Source organism: Podarcis liolepis, assembly GCF_965112155.1.
Source record: "Podarcis liolepis genome assembly, chromosome: 6".
Taxonomy (NCBI): Eukaryota; Metazoa; Chordata; class Lepidosauria; order Squamata; family Lacertidae; genus Podarcis; species Podarcis liolepis.
The window spans coordinates 23385773-23391772 of NC_139559.1; the positions used below are offsets into that span (position 1 = coordinate 23385773).

Consider the following 6000-nt stretch of genomic DNA (forward strand, 5'->3'; position numbering starts at 1 on the left):
GCTTTTCCTGCGCCTCTCGTAACAGTAGTGCTCTGGATCATCTTGTGAAACGGGTTGACAGTAGATTCAGAAGAGACAAGCGGAAGCACTTCTTCACAGAGCGCATCATTAATTCATGCGCTTGCTGCCACAAGAAGCTACTAGCTTAGGCAGCTAGCTGTAAAAGGGCATCTGGAAGATTCATGGGGAATAAGCTTCATTGATGGCTATTAGCCAAGGCAGTTCTGCAGCCATGTTTGGAAGCAGAATGCCACCAAATACGAGTTGCTACAAGCCAACAGCAGGAGAGGCCTATTGCCTCCATCACTCCTTGATGGTGACCCAGAAGCATCTGTCAGAAGACTGAGAGACAGGGTGCTGGATTAGACGTAAAGTAATACTTGGACACCTTTCCCAATACAAATCCTGTCTTAAGGGCATATTCTTTTCTGACTGATCATGGACTTAGAGGACTTGGAGTCCCTTGAAGAGCTGGGCAGCAAAAACCAACCCCCAATTTTTCTACAACAACCTGATCCAGCAAAGCTTTCCTTGGGGCACATTGCTCAGATGCAGGGAATCATAGAATGATAGAATCATAGACTTGGAAGGGACCCCAAGGGTCATTTAGTCCAATCCCCTGCAATACAGGAATATCAACTAAAGCATCCATGACAGATGGCCATCCAACCTCTGCTTAAAAATCTCCAAAGAAGGAGAGTCCACAACCTCCCAAAGTAGTCTGTTCTACATTTTTCACAAAAAAGAGCATGTGATTTAATAATGCATTTTCCTTAACTCATATCACTTAATGCTACACCCCAGATTATTTCCCTGCCCCAAAATCTATTTGGAAACCAGTTGAGATGTGTTTGCATACTGGGTCCATCAAGCACAGCGAAAAGCTTTTTAGACCTCAGAAGTGGAAGGAAGAGATTCCTTTCTGCTGTGACATGAAGCAAAAAGCTGTTTATTTTTTATTTTTTAATGGTAATTAGGAATGGATGGATCAGCAGCCTGGAAGCCAAGAAGTAAATGCAAGAGAATTCACCTGAGTGGTTGTGTTATGTGGAACTAATTATGGGCACAGATTTCAAGATTTCTCTGCCCTAGGAGACATGAGAAGAACGGGCTGCATTTTAAGTGCATTTAAGTCAGCGTCCTTTTATAAAAGGTTTGTGTGGGATTGGTTTCATTTCCTGATCTATCTTTTCCAGGCAGTCTTGTTACAGGGGAGAAGATTTGTCCTAATGGGAACTGCTGAATGGTGTTTAAATGAAGCATCCCAGATTAGGTGTTACTTTAATTCACAGGAGACTCCGCTTTGATGAGTTAAGTGTGTGCCCGTAGAGAGAGACAGAGAGAGAATAGAAATTGCCCTTCTGTCAAATTGGGTTTCGCTATTACATCAAGGTGAGATCAATGGAAGATATGTGTGACTGTAATGTGGTGCTGAAATCAATGCTTCCCCCTCCCATCAAACTGGAGAATGTCTGTTTTCTCAACCTTTTGGCCAAGTGAAAACATTCACTATGTTAATTACAAAGTCAGGGATGAGGCACCTTAGCCCCAGGGGCATATGTGGTCCTTGAGGCATTTTTAACTGGCCCTCACACACCTTGGGCAACACCACACTGCAGCCCTGCTTTACATTTTCCCTCAATATTTTCTTTGAGCACTGATAATGTGTCTTGCTTGCCTGGATGAAGAATGGAGAGGGATGTACGAATGAAGAAACTAACCTGCTGTAAAATGTAAAATATAAACAAAGGAAAGGAAGAGAGTTCATATTTATTGTTCTGTTACTTTTGTCTCTGGCCAAGACTACCTCCAGCATGTGGCCCTCGATTTGGAAAAAGTTCTCTGCCTCATACTAGACTTATAAGGCACAGTGAGAAGTTCACCTGTGCAAGCCCTAGAGGAATGAAGGGATACACCAGTGTAAGTCCTTCATCCTGGTTCACTGCAGCCAAGGCCAGTGTAAATCCCAAGAAAAGGGCATTTCAGGGGTGTGTGGGGACCAGGCAAGGGGGACATATGCTGGATCCTAGCTCTGTTCAGCTCAGGCACATGACCTGTGAACCTGGGGAAGCTTAAACCAGCGAAGAAGCCTGGAAAAGAGGAGACTGAGAGGAGATATGACAGCCATCTTCAAATACCTCAAGAGCTGGAAGATGGAGCCAGTTTGTTTTCTCCTGCTCTGGAAGGTAGGATTCAAACCAATAGCTTCAAGTTACAAGAAAGGAGATTCCAACTAAACATCAGGAACAAATTTCTGATCGTAAGAGCTATTCGACAATGGACGGTCTTCCTTGGGAGGTGGTGGACTCTCCTTCCTTGGAGGCTTTTAAGCAGAAGTTGGGTGGTCATCTGTCATGGATGCTTTAGCGGAGATTTCTGCATTGCATGGGGTCAGACTAGATGCCCCTAGGAACCCCTTCCATTTATGATTCTATGAAAAGTGTGGTGTAAGTCAACACTGTTTTAAGCGCTCATTTTCCTTCTGTCACCTTAGCTGGAAGTAGCTCTGCTCCTGAGCAGGGTTTGGATCTGGCATACTTGACGCTGTCTTAAACTGACATAAATTACTCTGGCTTCCCATAGTCAGTATTGCTCCCTTACTGTCCATATTTATCCCTTACTGTCCATACTACTGTCCATATTTATGCTCCTTGTGGGAGCAGCCAACACACCGGAGTCCTGGAGAGAATCGAACATGAGTAAATGAGCACAGTGTGTGTGTCAGGAATGCCTGAGAAAATTCAGCAGAACCCAGTGCAGATCCCCTCTGGGCGCAACAGAATCACATATGCAGTGAGTTCTATGCATAGGGCAGGAGAAAGATGTGCATCATTTATGATTAGTTTTAATGTCAATTCTATAATTAGGAAAGCATTAATAATGGTGTTAATGTCAATTCTATGTTGTGACCATAGTCCTGCACAGCTAAAGTGCACAGTATGGTTACCATATTTAGGCATGAATTTAGAGCACATCCTTTGCACAGTTAAAGCACAGGATTTCTCCCAAAGAAGCATGGGGACTAAAGTTTGTTCAGGGTGCTGGAAGTTTGTTGTTCTGTGAGTGGGAAACTGTATATCACAGATTTCTATGGGGGAAATCAGGTGCTTTAAATGTGCAATGGATGTTCTGTAAATGCATAGTGTGTGCAAAAGTTTATCTTCTATGTACATTTGCACAGGACTATTTTCTTGAGTGTTTGCTTACTGTATTTACCTATTTTCTTGTGTGTTTTCTTACCATCTTTAACTATTTTCTTGTGTGTTTGCTTACCAGATTAACTATTTTCTTGCGTGTTTGCTTACCAGATTTAACACAACTGCTCTGGAATTCGACAGCCTGGACATAATCATTACCTGCTATTGATTGCACATTAAGTGCACAGCTACCTGGGCTAGTTAATGAGCTGATAAACAGTAAACAGCTTCTTGCTAGTTTTCATTAAGTTTTAGAAAATGGTCCCAAATGCCATTAAACTTCTTTCTCGAGTGTGGTAAAAAATTGCTACATGTTTAGAAATTATTATTAATTACCCTCCCTCACCCTGTGGTCCCAGGGGAGGGTTACAGCCATTAAAACACAGTGTTAAAAACAGTTTAAACAACTCAAACACATAAATAGAGTCAAAACAAAATAAAAAAATAAATTCCTTCCGTTAGCACCTTAGAGACCAACTAAGTTAGTCATTGGTGCTGGATGGAATTTTTTTATTTCTTATTTTTTTCGACTACGGCATACCAACACAGCTACCTACCTGTAACATAAATAAATTGGGTGTTATTATTATTGTCAAGGGCTGATTTAGATCTAGGGAATATTTAACAGGGGCACCACTGTAATAAAATGCAGTTTTAGACACACTCACCCCCCCTTTTTATACATATCAGCTTAATGTAGCAATTTAGCAAAAGGAACTAGTTTTAGTGGTGAAAGAAGGAGCCAAGATACCATAGTGAATAAGGAGACTAAAGATATTAGGGATGATAAGTTAAAGGTAAAGGGACCCCTGATCATTAGGTCCAGTTGTGGCCGACTCGGGGTTGCGGCGCTCATCTCGCTTTACTGGCCGAGGGAGCCGGCATACAGCTTCCGGGTCATGTGGCCAGCATGACTAAGCCACTTCTGGCGAACCAGAGCAGCACACAGAAATGCCATTTACCTTCCCGCCGGAGTGGTACCTATTTATCTACTTGCACTTTGACATGCTTTCGAACTGCTAGGTTGGCAGGAGCTGGGACAGAGCAACGGGAGCTCACCCCATCGCAGGGATTCGAACCGCCGACCTTCTGATCGGCAAGCCCTAGGCTCGGTGGTTTAGACCACAGCGCCACCCGCGTCCATTAGGGATGATAGATGACAACACTTATGGGCCCAAAAATCACAAAGGAAAAACCGGAGGTGTTGCTAAACATATAACAGACTCAGGCCGCAAATTTGCATATCATTTGACTATGTTGATATGTACGTATAGATACAAATTCGAGTGTGAGCAAATGAAGATGATGGGCTTGCAGCATGCCCAGTGAGCAAATTTTTAAAAATAATATTTACATTCCCCCCCCCCCAAAAAGGGAGGGGAGACAGGTGGTCTGGTGCCCAGTATAAAAGGCTTGGACCACCCCTTAACAAAAATTATTGAGGCTACAGTAAAAAAAAGGGGGGGGGAATATACATGCAAATACGTCAGGTTCTCTGTTACTTCAAGACTCTGCCTTCTTCTCCTTCGATTACCTCTGATGCCACTTTGCATACCAGAAAGGAACATGGCTATGTATATTGAACATGACTTCTGAACTAACTCACAGTGTCGCAGAACTATAAGCAAGTACGAAAGCAGGTCAGCTGCAAAAGTCTTGACATTTCTCCTTTCTCAATCTCCCTCCCCTCCGGTCTTGCACTCTTTCCCCCCTCTCCCCTCCCTCCCCCTTGCACTGCTCAGGGGGAATTCTTTGGGCGATCCACATTCAGTGCAAATTCCCTGCATCTGGAGGAGAGATAGAAACTCCTGCAGTTTTCTCTCTGCTCCAGCTGCGGAGGCAAAAGCCAGCAGCCATTGCAAAGGAGGGAATGAGTCATCCCCATGGCGCACCTTCGCTTTTTGCCCGCTCCATTGCCCCTTCACAGGCAGCAGTGAGATGGCATTCGGTGACCTGGTAGATGGGAGGCAGCCGCAGTCAATTTATTGCGCCTGCAAAACATTTTGCATTACAAAACACTCCGGTTGGAAACGTTAAACCGAAACCTATCTTTATACGTTCGTACATACAGAACAGTCCCGGGAGGAAGAGCAGCAGGAATATAAAGATAAACACAGGAACAGTCACCTTTGTCTGGAGAAGCGATGGTTATTTTAACAGCACACAGCTATCAATGAACTTGCAGCTCTGGGGAGAGAAACGAATAAATGGCTTTTATTTACAAGAGGCAGGAGACGTTGTAAAAGTGGGTTTATAACTAGGCTACTAGGTTTAATGCCTAGGTCCTGAAGTATCTCCTTCCAGTAAAAGAGCAATTGCTTAAATCACTGTTCGTTGCCAAGGTCTGAATCCTACAGGAATACGTAGAAGGAAGGCCTTTCGTATCCTGGAGGCAAAGACCTTATACCCTGCTCACTGAGCTGGAAAACATGGTGAGAAGTGCCTGGCATTTCACTACCTTTGGTCAAACATCCCAGAACATGATTGGCTATGAAATGAGTCTCTTCATGTTATGTCAAGCTTCTGTCCTCCACATTATCTTGGTAACTGGCCAGCCAATTGCTCAGATCCTGCCCTTGTTAGCATCCCGACGTCTGCTGCTTTTGCTGTCCTACATATTGCCTCTTTAGATTTTGATCTTGCACCTAGTCAGAGCATTGGTCCCTCTCGCTCAGTACAGTTGACACTAACTGGCAGCTGCCCTCCAGGGAGGAGGATGAGGAAGAGGATGCTCAGTGGGCAGAGCATGAGACTCTTAATCTCATGGTCATGGGTTTGAGCCCATTTTGGGCAAAAGATTCCT

At 44.0% G+C, this 6000-nt stretch overlaps 1 protein-coding gene across 1 annotated transcript in view; it reads right to left on the reverse strand.

The window, feature by feature from the left end:
* KCNS1 (potassium voltage-gated channel modifier subfamily S member 1) overlaps positions 1–5441 on the reverse strand; it is a 71855-nt gene extending 66414 nt beyond the window's left edge. Inside the window, exon 1 of the mRNA XM_083508159.1 lies at positions 5090–5441. The gene's annotated coding sequence lies outside the window, so the exon portion shown is untranslated. The remainder of the gene's footprint in view (positions 1–5089) is intronic.
* Positions 5442–6000: the final 559 nt, after the last annotated feature.